Below are 15078 nucleotides of genomic sequence, written 5' to 3' on the forward strand. Positions count from 1 at the left end.
GTTTGGCAGAGGGGGAAGACAAGTGGGTCCACATAAACCAGTTGAAGTGTTGCCATCCCAGGCACACTTTGCAGCAACTGGAGGAGTCCTCTGTAATCCCAGAGGGTACCGCTCCAGAGTAATTCAATTCCAACCCTAAAATATCCTACATATAGCCTATCAAATTCTGTGTTTCTCAAGTTTATGTGTTCCTGTCGCTTAATTTAAAAAAATGTGCATGTTCATATCTGTTGAGTTCTAAAATAGAAACGCCACCCCACTATATCAATGGTGGGGGAGAAATGTCCATGAATAGGTATTGCCACTTTTCCTTTGTCGTCCTAGGAGAAAGAAAACCTGGAGACTGGCTAAGGAGAACGATCCGGAGACTGGGAGCAGAGACCCGAGGGGCCCAGGGTACCGCCCAATCCTCCCATCAGGACCAGAAAGGAGAACTGATTGATCGACTGGAGGGAGGAAAAGATGCTGAACTGTGCCATTTGCAGAATTGGAAGAAGATTATGCGGACATACCAGTGCGTGGGTCAAAACCTTCTGTGCACTCGACTCCCCATCGACTCAAATTCAAAGTGCAGTCGCATGGGGGGGCCTTGTTGGGTGTCCTGACCCACGTTTGAGCTATCATGCTGCAACATTTGGTGCTGTGGGCTTAGAAAATCCAAGATGGCCAAATAGCCCACATGTGCGCCAGAATCCAGGAGAACCACTCAGTTTGTGCGTACACCAAAATGGCTGCCTAACTTACCACCCACCAGTGCGAGCATGATGGGCCAGGGTGCCATGAGTGTAATGAGTGCCAAAGGTAAAACAGCAGCGCCTGTTAGCTCAAAAACGCTTTAAAATTACCTTTGGTTTCTCTGAATGCCAGCTCAAAATGCCTATTTTCAAACATTGCAACAAATCCAAAAATCTCACTGAACACCAGCGGACATCTGGCAGAATGAAGTATGTGTGCATACAAAATCTGGGAAGATGAAGAGCCCAAAACAATGTTCATAACAAAACTGGCTGAGCTATGCATGTCAGCTGCCTAACTGAAACTGGATTAAAACCACCAAAATCGAAATGTTTAAATTAACTGAGTGACCTACTTTTGAGTGTCAAATAGTTTGTAACTGTTAAAATGTCATAGTTTTGAACTTAGAATCAGCATTCTAGCTGCATATGTAAAAATTGTATTGACTTAAACTGGGGAACAAAAAGTGACATTTTAGCGGAAACCTGGCTTAAGGAAACTGAAATTCTGCCAGACAGCTACCCCCGACAGGAGTGGGGGCTTGCCCAACAAATGCATTCCCAGGCCTGGCTGCATTCTGTTTCCCCTGCCAAAAGGAGGTCACACACTCTCTGATTGAATTACCAGGGGACTGCAAGAAACTAAACAAAGGGCCCAGGCAGATGGTTTATTGGGGGGATCGTAAATGGCTTCCTTTTGAACAAAGCCCTTCCTTGACTCAGGCAGATGTTATATTGGGGGCGTCGTAAAAGTGGCTTCCTCTTGGCAGAAACGGGTTAGGGGCAGCCCCCTCTGAGGACAGGCTGAGCTTAAAGAAAGTGGATAGACTGGTTTCTCCACCATGTGACCTGGGAAGACACACCCCTGTTGGCCAGAATATGATTTTAAGAAAGATGTATAACTCATGGTGCGGACATGTCAAAATTATCTAAATGATACCATAATTCTTGTGATTTTTCTGCCCACAGTTTTAGGACCCGGTGGTATGATCTGGGGGTTTACGAGCGGAAAAGAGGTTGTTACTCTAAATGTATGCAGGTTAAAAATCTGACACTTCCTTATCTAAATGCCCACATGCCTTGCACACAATTGTATAAATTTGGAGAAAAATCCGATATGGGGAAAGCTACTAAAAAGCGCAAAAAGTTACCATTTCTTTACCCAAACTCCTAGAAACGCCAGGGTCGGAACAGTGCCTCCCATCAGTAATGCATGATGTGTGTATGCAATGACAAACAACTGTGTATCTGTGGAATATGTATTTGGGTCAAATATAGATTTATGTGCAATCTGTCCTTTCTGCAGGCCATAAAACAGCATCACCATGACTCACATTTCCTTTCCCCTATCAAGGAAGAGAGAAAAGCTTGACCAATGATCAGTTGAGAGAGGGGCTGGCTTAGTGATGCTGCGCACACACCCACTTTCAAAAGACATAAAACGAGCCACTGGAAGCTAGAGAGGACATTCAAATCCAGTTGCTGCGGAGCGTTTTGCCGGACCACACAACATCCAGAAGATACCAGTTCCAGACTGACTCCAGCTACATACTCCAGAACCTAGAACTTATACTTTAGAACCTAAATCAGAGGCCTAAAACCACAAGCTGAGTTCTCTGCAGCAGGCCTCAAATCACTGCAAGCTACTCACAGCCGGGTGAGCTGCTTGAATCCCTTGCCAAGAACTTTTGCCAGGACCAGTGCAGAGATCCAGGAGCCGTGCGGAGACCGCTGTATCCGGACAGACCAGACCAGTGCCAGACCCGACCAGACCAGACCGTGCAGAACCGCAGACCCAGAGACCAGATCGCTGTGAAGTGCCGCTAGCCTGATTGATCAGATCCGTGACGAGACCCACTCCTTCCAAATATATTGTGAGTACAGCTAGGGCGGGGCAAAACCAAATCTCTTAGTTTAAAGTAATATAATTCAATCTATTTAACCTAAGTAGAACTGCCTCCTAACTGTCACCTGTCATTTGTAAAGCTGCACCACTGTCATTTGTCAATTCTGCAGCTGCAAAGCTGTCACCTGTCATTTTGAGTTTACTTTAAATCCGAAAAACAACCTTTACAAAATCATTCATATCTCTGGAACCGTTTGGGCTACGAACTTGGTTTAACTTTCCTCTGAAAGCTTAGAATCTAAGCTCTCCAACAAGCCTAGGACCGACCTACTCCTTATACTTCTTCCGCAATCACGATTCACGCACTCGCGAATTTTACCGCGATTTTGTGATTTGGTTAAAAATCCAGCCACGTGTAACCATCAGCAGTCATTTCTTTCCTTGCTAAAAATTTGTTTGCCTCTTAATCACCATCTCTGAATCATTGCTAAAGTAAGCCTGAACTCATCCCAAGTATCTCTCACTCACCCTGAACCTCCTAAAGGGAATTAAAAGCATTTTCAGCATATTTCTCACTTCATTGCCACCACATTCAAAGCACTTGGGCCTGTGTTTTAAAACTCATACCGGTTTTCTCTAAGCTTGCTGGGGGGGAACTGAATTTCGTATTGTATTTGATTGCATTCCTGAGAACTGTGTGCTCCTCTTTCCATCTACTTCCATGTCTTACATTGCATAGGGGATGGGGGTGAATTGCCAGAGAAAAAGTGATTATATTATCTTTTGCTAAAATCATCTCAAGTATTTCTGTACTGCCTTTTATTCCTCATTGCTTTTCCCTTGAAATCATAAAAGTATTTTTGCTACTTGATCCATCCTATACTAACTCCTCATTGATTATAAAGAAGTGTGCTAGTGTCAGATTACCCATTGTTGATTAACATTATATTTATACGGGCGATATCGATTATTAATTTATTATAAAAGCGTGGTATCTATATTTTGTCTTATTTCTCAAATAAACCTTTTAAACTTGCAAAACAGAACTACTTCTTGGCTCAGTGGGGTCAGGGGGAAGATATATCAATAAGGGTTTCCATTCAGTATCCCAGACTAGGAATTGACTTAGCTGTAGTGTTGAATTGAATCTTCTTACACATTGATGGGGGACAGTACTGATTTGCTACCATCTGGCTGTCCTTGTCAAATCTGCCATGGCTATGCTACATGCCATCTGTGTGCTGGCATATGTCATGTATGTGGATTGGTCATGCCACTCACAGGCTAATGTGTGATGTGGTGCCAGTGCATGCATGCCAGAGTTAATGTCATGTGTGACATGTGTCATTTATGTATTCGATGTGTACATTGTGATGCCTATGTGTGTGGGCAATGCTGCTCATGCCTGTCTTCATTACTTTTCTTTTATGTTTTTGCAGGTGACGAGGCACTAGATGCTGTTGAGGAGAAGGAGATGGCGCAGGGGCAGGAGTACTCACAGCCCCAACTAGGCACCAGTGGAGGACGTGGGATGATGGTTTGTGAAAATCCATTACTCCTACAGACCATCCTGTCCACCGGTGTCTCTGGGTACACCTCCGAAGACCTCTATGCCTCAGGTGCTGAATCTGACATTGAGACAAATGTCCCGTCACAGGTGAGTGTTTCTGGCAGGGATGCTGTTCTGTCCAACCCACCTGCACTGGGGGTACACCCCTCTATGGGGCATTCGGTGTTGGAATGTCCGCCTGTGGCAGTTACAGATGCAGGGTCACACTCCACTATATTTGCTCCTGTTCCTGGGCCAGCGGATCAAAGGAGGAATGCAGTCCTTCAGCCTCAGGCAGTGCCAGAACAACAAAGTGCACATCACCTTGCCCCAAACAGGTGTGGTGCCCACCAACGCTGTGGCCGTGCGTCACCAGGCAATACTGTGTGGGAGAACTCCATGCATACTATTGCAGCACAAAAGGGGGCATCCTGTGAGATGATGGCTCAGGCCGTGGATAGGGTGGCCACTTCCATTCTCCCCCCTGAAAGTCAGGTGGAGCTCCAGCAGCAGGCAACAGAGTCCATTTGCCACTCACACAGGGAGGACATATTGGCATCCAACAGAGACTGATGGGCTGGCCTGCAGACTCTGCACCCAGCCATATCTGCATAGTCACAGGCCCACAGGGATGCCCTGAGGTTAGAACACAGGTCCCTCAGAGATACCCTGGGTGCACTTGAGGTGTCCCAGAGTACAAGGTCAGAACAGCAGCTGGAGCAGCTAACATGCACAATCTCAGCTGAGCTCCAGGCAACCCATGAGGAGATCTGGGCATCACGCAAGGCCTTGCAGGCAGAAATCTGTGCTACCCATGAGCTGCTGCATGGGGATCTCCGTACCATCATCCTGCAGAACCAAACCTTTCAGACCCACATGCTTGCTGCCATGGAGGAGCATGCCAGGGCTTTGCATGGTCTGCCTCCATACCACGCGCACCTTCTAATGTACCACCAGAGGGTGATGACAGCGATGACAGTTCTCCCACTATAGGGCAGCCGTGCAGGCCATGAGCCCATGGAGGGACTTTTTTTTCTCAACATCCACGCATGTGGATGTTGGGGTGCACCCTGTACCTCCTCCCTCCTGGGTGCCCCCCCCCGGTCGACACATGGCCATTTTTGGTTTTTCTTTTTCTTTTTTGTAGTTCATATTTGATTCTGATTTGAAACTTTTTCATTAGAATTTCATTTTTTCATTTTAATTTTTTGTTTTGATTTTTTCAGTTTATTATTTTCATTTTCTTTTCATGTTTAATTTTCTTTTTTGATTTTGTGTTTATTTTATTTTCTTTGTTATTTTTTATTTATTTACTATTTTGATATCTCTATTTCCATTTGATTAATTTTGTTTACTTTTCATTTTCTATGTTTTATTATTTTTCATTTAATTATTTTAAGTTGCATTTACTTTTCTGTTGATAACTATTTTCTTTCAGATTGTACATTTATATTACAGTGTGTTGCTTTGTGGGGCTCCCGTAGGCATCCACTGTATGTTACAGCTGGGCACATGCAGGCATGTCCTGTGTTTGGGTTTGAAACTTGGGTTCCTGACACATATGCCACTCCTGCTTGCCATTTCCATGGGCTCGCAAGGTGTGACCAAGTGACAGTAACTTACACAGAGGCATTGGGCTCCTATAAATTGTGTGGGCAGTCTGTAGTCCAAACTGTGTATACATCCCTAGTGGGGATTGGTGATGATTTCTCCACTGCATGGTTGATTTGTATATTGTATTCCATACAGGACATTTGGCATATTTACATGTAGCGTCTTCATGTCTTAACGAGCCGGTCTCCATTGCAGATGTAGTTCATGTTGTATGCAGTACACTGCCACATTTACCTAGTAACAACACACTGGAGATGGAAGTGGACGATGTGCTGCCTTTGTCAGGTTATGACACTTGCACTACTTTCTTTTTTTACTGTCATACGTTGCCACTGTTGGGTCCTGTACTAAAGTTTTGTCTTGCTGGTAAGTATTTGTTTATGTGTGCTGTTTCCTTTTCATTAGTGAGGGGGAATTGTCTCTGGGCTGTTTCCATTTGAGAAGGTTCACTTTGTCACACTTGTGTCATGTGTTGTGCATTCATTTGGTTGCTTTCACATTGCATGCCATGTCATGGTGTGTTGGGTATATGAGATGGGGTTAGGGAGGGGTTGGATGACATGGCACTATTTGGATGTACTATTTTGCAAGGGGGTAGTCCTTCATGCTGCATGAATGTGTGCCTTTTACTGACATGGCATTGGGTGTGTTTAAGTAGCTTGGGATGCACACAATGTAGCAGTTCCAGGTAAACAATCTCAGGGTGGTATGGTTGTGACAGTTGACTGTCCCTTTTGTCATCATCATCAATTGTCAGCTGGTATGTGCCAGGCCTGTGTGCACTCCGCACTGGTGGGATTTTAGGTGAAGAAATTTGGCACAAGCTGGGTACGGGCTGCCTCACCACGTGCCCTTTCACCTCCCATGTGCAACGGCTGTGCATGTGGTTGGGGATGTGGGGGCACCACCATGTCCACCTGCACGCCCCGCCGGGTTGCAATGTTGTGCAGGACACATGCTGCCACTATGATCCTGAACACTACTGGGGGCGCATATAGCAGCTGCCCACCAGAGCGGCCAAGGGAGCGAAAACGTGACTTGAGCACTCCGAATGTGCGCTCCACTATGCCCCGGGTTGCAATATGGCTGTGTTGTATCTTACCTCCGGTGGTGTGGTGGGGTTCCGTATTGGCGTCATCATGTATGTGCTCAGAGGGTAGACACTGTCCACTGGGTAGGTGATAATGGTTTCCCCATTTCTCAGTGTCTGACATGCATGCATGTGCAGAGGCATTTGTACTCACCAATGAGCCATGTGTCGCCATGCCTCCCAGCTTCCAGGTCCCGGTTTAGGGGTGACATTTGGAATATGAAACTATCATGGCTGGACCCCGGATAATTGGCATATACTGAGGTGATGATTTCCTTGGCATCACATACAACTTGCCAGTAGTTGTCCAACAGTAATGGAATGCCAGTGCTTGCGGTTTCGATAGATGTGCTCAGTGGCTCTGGGAGGATGTAGAGCCACATGGGTGCAATCAATGGCACCTAGCACTTTTGGGAAGTGTGCCACCCCGTAAAAGTCCTAGACGACGGCCTGCCCTTCTGCAGGTGTTCTGGGCGTGTATATGTGCCTACGGACTGAGGGGCGTGCAGTCATGATCGCCAACACCTGGTGTAGGCAGCGTGACTGTGTGGCCTGTGAGACACCCCCAACTCTGGCACTTGTCCTCTGAAATGACCCAGTAGCCAAGAAATGCAGTACATTGAGCACCTTTTACAAGGGGCTCAGTGCTTGGGAGCACAGGGTGGGTGATGTGAGGTCATCCTCCCACTTCCTAACCAGTTCTAGGATTATTAGTGGTGAAAACCTGTACCTCCCATAGACCTGGTCATCAGGCATCCCAAAAAGGCTGGTCCTGGGTAAAAAAATGTGGGGCCTGGCTTTCCTCCTCCGGTGTCCCACGACCACTGCTGCGAGGAACGGTATATTCATCGTAGCGTATGAGCTTGTTTGTTGTTTGTGCGCACTTTTATGATGCGCAGGGCCGCTTATGCCTGCTTCCTGCTGGCGTACGTGTTTCCAGGTTAGCGTGTCTTTTTGGCGCACAGGTTTCCCCTGTTTGATTCCATGAATACATGTTGTTAGCGCGCGTGTGGGCATTGCAAGCAGTTAGCGGCGGTACTACCCCCGTAACGCCCACATTTTCACATGTTCCCCATTCCGCATGTTCCGCCCTGTGCACTGGCCCCTTTTGTTGTGTGCGCTACATGTTGTGCACTTTCGCTGTGCGCGTCGCGCACAGCGTTTAGTGACGTGTGCGCCCGTGTGCGGCACCCACGGATTTGGCGCACATCCCAGGGTTAACACGCACAGCGCTTTCCATGAATCGACGAACGGCTGCGTGTGCTTCTTTAGCACGCGTGTGCTGCGATTTTTACGCTTGCGCTCCCCTTTTCAGAGCACATTAATTCCATGAATTACCCAAAGTGTTTCCCAATCGTTTTCTTCATGCATCCTTGCACAAGCAGCAAACAGACTCCCAAGTGCCGAGTGGGGCAAGGTAAATACTGACAGAGTCTGACAGAGTCTGTTAATCGGAAAGTGGCGCTTTCAACAAAACTGATGCATTATGAACTAAGCACATGGATTTAAGCATAATACTTCACTTCACCGGGAGCCAGAGCAACACTGCCAGGCCAGGATGAAGATGATGAAACCTATGCAGTTTAGATAGAACAGCATTCTGCTCTTTGCAGACAGGGTATTCGTGTCGCTGTAATTCAGTCTGGACGAGATAAAGGCATTAATGGCCACCACATGCTGGGGTAAAATAGGAGGGGGAGCGAACCCTTTAATCTTAACATCGGAAAAAAGTTGTAGGTACTGATGTAACTTGTTGACTGAGGGTGAGGCCTGCATACACGATGATACCCACATTTCTAACCAGCAGAGCACGGTTTGGACGGGAGTCAAACGTTTCCTGCTAAAAAAAGGTGGCGTCCCAGTAATTAAAATTAGCATTGACTGCCTATATCTCCCCATTGTTCATCTTTAGGGCCACGTGGGCTAATCATAATGAAACAGATGTAAGGGAGTATACAAAAATGCTGGAAACCAGTTCTTATTTTCCAGATAGTTAAACTAAATTAAGTGTTCTTGGCATCGTGTTAATAATTGAGAACACTCTTATTTATGATGTTGACCCCTCGTTGGAGGTATAGGTTAAAATTGAGTACTGAGAAAGGTGCACCTAAAGAACACCACAGAACAAATGTCTTGGTGAAATAGAAAGGGTGCCTGATTCCACTGATTGTGACAGCTTTGTGACAAATTATCTTATGTTATGTTATATTGCATTTGCATAGCACCTAGCGCCATTGGTATAGTATCAAAGAACTGTAGGTGAACGCCCTTGGAGTACCGGAGTTTGAGGTATGAGAAATTAGTACGAGGATTTTAGAATGCATGTGTACATTTTAGCCGGTACAATGGTAGGTAGGCGTGGCTAAGTCCCTGCTAGCGACCCATGTAGATCTGGCTTGTGGATGGCTGCTGTGATGGGCAGTCAAGAGAGTATGTGAGTCAAGAAGACTGATTAAGTCCCAGCTGCGTTATAGTGGCAGAAGCGGTGTGTGATATGAGTTCAAGTGGTGGAAGCTTGCCGATGTGTGCAGGTGGGTGGCTGTCCTTAGGAGGCAATAAAGCAATCTCCCATTGAGATGGAGTGCAAAACGTACTCATGAGTCATGGCTGATTTCTTGTTTTGATGACAGAGGGCAGGTCCTATCAAGCGGGTCTAAGTGAATCTCTTCTGTGTATGCTCAGTTCTTTCTTGATGTCTCCTCCTGTTGGCTTTAAGGGAATCACAACATCAAGACACAGAATCCCATAGTAAATGCCTGCAGGCAGAGATGATGGCTTTAAGGGAATCCCACTGTCAAGATAAGGATACCTTGAGGCAGTCCCTGCATGATGAAATGTTTGCCACAATGGACATCCACCGCAAGAGATGTCTTCCTTGAGGCAATCTCTCAACATGCAAAATTACTCTTTGTTCACTCGCTACATCCATCACCAACACCTTGTAGTGATTGGGACCCTCGTAGCCAATGAGGACCAGGCTTTGCCACTGTGTGGTCAGATTCCCCCATCTGAGGTTCCACCACAGGATGGTGGTCCCCAGATAAAAAATGCAGGTGCTTCCATTAGCCATGTCCACACTCACCCCATCATCTTGCCACCGCTACCTCTCTTAACGTGTGCCCTAGTGTCCATGAGCCCATGCAGGGGGTATGCTTTTTTGCTTCATTTCTTTTACATTTTTGCCCCCAAAGAGTGGACTATTTTAGTTTTTGTCTTTGGATTGTTGCCCCTGTCCAAGGTGGGTTATGTTTTATTTTTAACCTCATCCAGGGTGGACTGCATCTGTTTCTTAGTCCCGTCCAAGGTGGACTACATTTACAGTAATTATTATTTTTCCATCATGTCAGCGCCATTGTCCTCTCAAGAGCATTTCAAACTGGAGTGACGTGGTGCAGTGGACTGCACTAGCATGCCACATACAGATGCACATTCCATTCCACATTGATGTGTTTGTGTGCAATCTGTATGCCTGACTCCTTTGGCTGGTCCAAGCACATGACCTATGATATTTCAGGTATCTTGCCTCATCCATTGACCACACTACCTGAGAACACCCCCAGCACCCTATGTCTCCATTCCCTCTGCTGGACACTGGCCCTCCTAGCACCAATGCAAAGGCCCTGTGTTAGGTTGAGTTGGTGAGGGATTGACAGCACCACAGCTGAACTAGCAGATAAGGTTGTGCAGTGTCAATCTTGTTAATGACTGGTGACACATGCCACCCAATAGTCATGTGATGTGGCACAGGTAGGGTTTGTATGGTTTGTATGGATGATGTGACTTGGTGATGTTTCGGTGATGGTCACTGACACTGAAGATGCTGAAGATGTGAGTTGGCCTAAATGCTGTGTGTGTGTGCAAGTCCCCTTGATCAGCTATGCATGTGCTTTGGGTTGCTGGTTTCACATCCACGACTTGCTGCTTGGTGCTTGGTGACAGTTGCCTCAGGATGCCTCAGGATGTTCCTGTGCACATGCTTTTGGTGAGGGTTGGTGCAGTAGCTTAATTCTGTGTGTGTCATTCCATTTGCACTCCTCTCATGTCAGCCTTGCATCTCCTGCCATGTGTCATGTCCAGTAGCCACTCCATGATCAGGGGTGGGTTGGTTTATTGGGTACTTTGGTAATTTCATGGTAGGCCTCTGCACTCTGGGCCTCAGTTGTGTGATGTTTCCAAATGTTCTCATGGGCATTTGGTTTGCCTTGTAGTTGAAGTGGGATAGGGAGTCATTTTGTGTATAATTTCCATTACCTCTTTTGCTTCACAGTCTATCCCTGTCCATGTTGCATGGGTATGCAAAACACCTGCAAATGCACCTGACCTTCTGCAACATAGATGGATGATCCAGCTGATATGTAAGCATGTGGGATATGTGTGTAGTGTGTGTTGCATTGCTGTGAGGTACAGGTGCCAGATGCCAAAATGTCATCCTCATGTGACATGTTGCTGATGTGCTCCCATTAATATGTTCAAGGACTGTTGGAGAGGGGGGGGCGGTGTTGCCATACATGTGTATTTATGTTTGTGTATCCTGTGGTTGACTAGTTTACTTTCTGGTATTCCTCGAGAGCATCTTCATGATTGGATGGGGACATGTTAAGGGTATCAGAGACATGCATGTGGAGTTGGTAGGTGGGCATCTGTTGATTTTTCCCAGTGCAGGAGCACATTCATGGGAGTGGTATGTCGAGGGGGGCATGTCCAACAGCAATGGTGCAGAGGTGGACATCATGAAGATGGCTGCCAGTTGAGCCCTTTTTTGCACTTGGTGCATGCCACTCGGGGAAGCACATTGTATGGTGACATTGTGCCTGTGGATGGCTTCATTTTTTATGAGATTTGACCTATGCTGAGTGCAGGTGAGCAGACCCTGCAGCAATGGGAAGGAGGGAAACATCATGAAGATGGCAGTGAGGTATGCCCTTTCATGCACTTGGTGCGTACCATTCAGCGGAACACATGGTATGGTGACATTGTTCCCGTCCTGGGGATGGCTTCACTCTGTTTAGGATTGAGTGCCTGTGACAAGGATACCTTTATTTCCACTTGCTATAACTGTGTTGGTTGTTTGTGCACCTGATGTGATGGATGCCTTTGGGGGTGGCATTGGAGTTTTCGTTTTATGAGGAACACACAGTTTGGCTCTCACTTATGCATATTATAATGGTGTTGCAAGCTTGATTGACACAACTGCATCATGGAAGGGCATCAGGGATTTGGCCTCACTGTATTTGCTCCACAGGGATTGCAGTTCAGGTGAAGTATGTTTGTACAACCTGATTGTGTTTGTCCTGTCCATGTGCCCTTTAGCCTACTAAGGGAATGAGTGGTGCCCGTGGATGAGGGTGGTGTCCCTGTTGTCCCTCCTCTAGCTCTACGGCCATGCTGCGATGTGTGGCAATATTGTGCAGGGCACAACATGCTATGATGATCTTGCATACTACAGGGTGTGCATATAGCAATATACCACCTGGGTGGTCAAGGGAGTGGAAACGTGACTTGAGCACTCTGAATATGCGCTCCACTATGACCCTAGTAGCTATGTGTGCTAACTTGCCTCACCTGGGTGGCTGGATTCCGCAAAACGCACAAGCACAGCGTAAACTATGAAGGACCAGCACAAAGTCCAATCTGTAAATCGGAAATGGGTTTTTTGCCTGACGCTAAATATACTTTTATGGCAGAAAGTCACTTTGTGCTGCACAACATGTTTTGTAAATGAGGTCCACTGCCTCTGGAAGGATGTCTCAAAGAGCATGAAATAGTTAATAATACACAGGGGCTTGTTGTTTAAGACCTACATTACAAAAGTAAAGCCTAAAAGCATGGTTATGGATATCAGCACCTTATTTTTTAACACTAGGGCATTTTACAGACATTTGAAGGTGGGCAGAGAGCTTATACTATCCACCATGTATTCTCCCCATCGACATCAAAGGGCACATGCTTCTGCACCCGCATGACACTTTCATGCAGGCATGAAAGGATTCAATTCTCATCGAATCTACATGTGTGTATCACCTGCTAAAAGCAGGCAGATACCAGTGGAAACATAATGCAGGCGGTCATTTACATTATTTACAAAACAGAGAGTAAAAACAAAGATTGAATGCGATTTTGCCACTTTGTACTCTTTACTTTTCCATTCCATTTAGTAACACATAAACACTGAATGCAAGAGGCACAACAGGACATAAGTGCTAGGGCTGCTGCTCCCCTGTGTGAATATTAACACTTTTTTTGACAAAATGTGCCTCGTAGTATTTAACTGCGTTGTGTTCAAGTTGTGCTCCAGCTGCTAAATTGCCAGCCCCGAGTGCTTAAGTAAGATGAAATTAGTACCTTTATTCACTCAGGTGAATATTCATAGGCGTTTTAAGTGTGTTGTGATATATCGAATTAGTGTAGGAAAACATTTAAACATCCCATACATAATTTATTACAATCAAATAAACAACACAGATTATATTAATATACACTCGGGAAATCAATGGTAAAAATGCAAACAATGAAAGAAAGTGAATTTGTGTGAGAACAGATGCTCCCCAAATGTGAGGGGTTGCCTGTGGCGGGGTAGCGAAAGGTCGCCTCGCTTGCTTGCCAGTCATGGAGGTCATCTGTGATGCCTCTTTATAGAGCAAGTTCTTCAGGCTGCCTTTCAGGAAAAGGTTAGCACACTCTTGCTGATTCAGATGAGGGGTGCATTCACAGAGACCTAATATCTCATATTTGCATATCACCTCGGCTTGCGGAATGTGCTTGAGGAATGCGCAGATGTTGGTATGCCTTGTTGAAATCTCATGTCATTGACTGCCTGGTATATACATCACACAATTTGAAATGCTTAAATGTACCATATTCAGTTTCATGTCCTGAGAAAGGTCGGACGGAGTATAGAGTTGCCAGATGCTAAAACTACATTCAGTTTACTTTTCAAAATGTCCTAAATCATTTTACGTATTAATAAAAAGAATGAGCATATTATACATGTTTTGTTTTAATTGATGTGATGTACTGCTTTGGATAGTGAAATGGAAAAAGTAACGTTTTTAGAGGCAGAAATTGTATGTTAATTCCCTTCTTGAAGATATGTGGTTGCTGAAATGTATTGTTGCAGTTAATGAACACGTGGCTCTAAAGGTGTTTTCTGTGATTCTGAAATCCTTTGGGAGCAGTTTGTTGATTTGCACGGGTGGTTTGGTGGTAGTTCCCAACAAATGCATGATGTTACTGAGAGAGGAAGAAATTATGTTTTGCTCCCGCATCTGTTAAATACAGGGCACCTTACTAGTGAGGGGAATGGCGTTATCTGCTTAATTTAGGGCAGGAAACGACATGTGTTCTGATCTGATGCCGTTGGCATACTAGTAGAAGGTTTAATTCATTGATGGCATGTCGTTTTTTGCAGCAAACACATTGCATCCCCTTGCAGGCAAATAACAAGTGCAAGAAAACTTTTGGGCAAAAAAAAAGAATGTTTACACACTGCAATGATCGGAAGAAGCAACAGTGAATCTTGTGCACCAAAGTTGTAACCAAATATACAGCGTGTAACTAACAGTTAATAAAGACAGGAGGCAGTCCACTAATTGTTCTAGTGCAAATGGACTTTGAGAGGAATATGTTGGCTATTACGGACCGTTACAGCCTTCAATGACTTAGTTGTGTTGGCTTATGCCCAGATGACTCCAAGTGTAGAAAATGTAATCATGGCAAAGGTTCCTGTATGCCCCTCTTGGTCCAATCCCCCTACCAGGCTGCCACTTTTTCAACATCCTTGTCTGACTCGCGAGTCTGTCTTTAACATGTTTCCTGTTTTGTTTCCGTACCCTATGCTGTGCGGCTGGGCCAACCACTCAACATGACCACTGTGCCATCCTTGACAGGGGCAATCATATGCTGAGTTCCTTATGCTTCTTGTTAGCTCCTACCACCGGGGATAAATCTTGGTTCCATGGTTTTCCTCCCACATTTCTCCCACTCGTATCTTGGACCCACCCTGTTACCATTCAAACCCTTAAACCTTTTTACTTGAACGTTAAGATGATCCATTGTGTTACAGCCACGACAAGATGACACAATCCCATTGCAGTTCCCTATCCCTTTTTGACACATCCGTATCACAGCATGGCTGGATATACCAGTGTTCCAAACAAAAAAAATTAAGAACACCTCAGCCACAAATATATCACTTGCTTTTTCATTTGGTATGGAGCATGTATATACAACATTACTTTGCATGCCA

The sequence above is a fragment of the Ambystoma mexicanum genome, chromosome 10 (genome assembly GCF_040938575.1).
Source record: "Ambystoma mexicanum isolate Mex_15411 chromosome 10, UKY_AmexF1_1, whole genome shotgun sequence".
Classification (NCBI taxonomy): Eukaryota; Metazoa; Chordata; class Amphibia; order Caudata; family Ambystomatidae; genus Ambystoma; species Ambystoma mexicanum.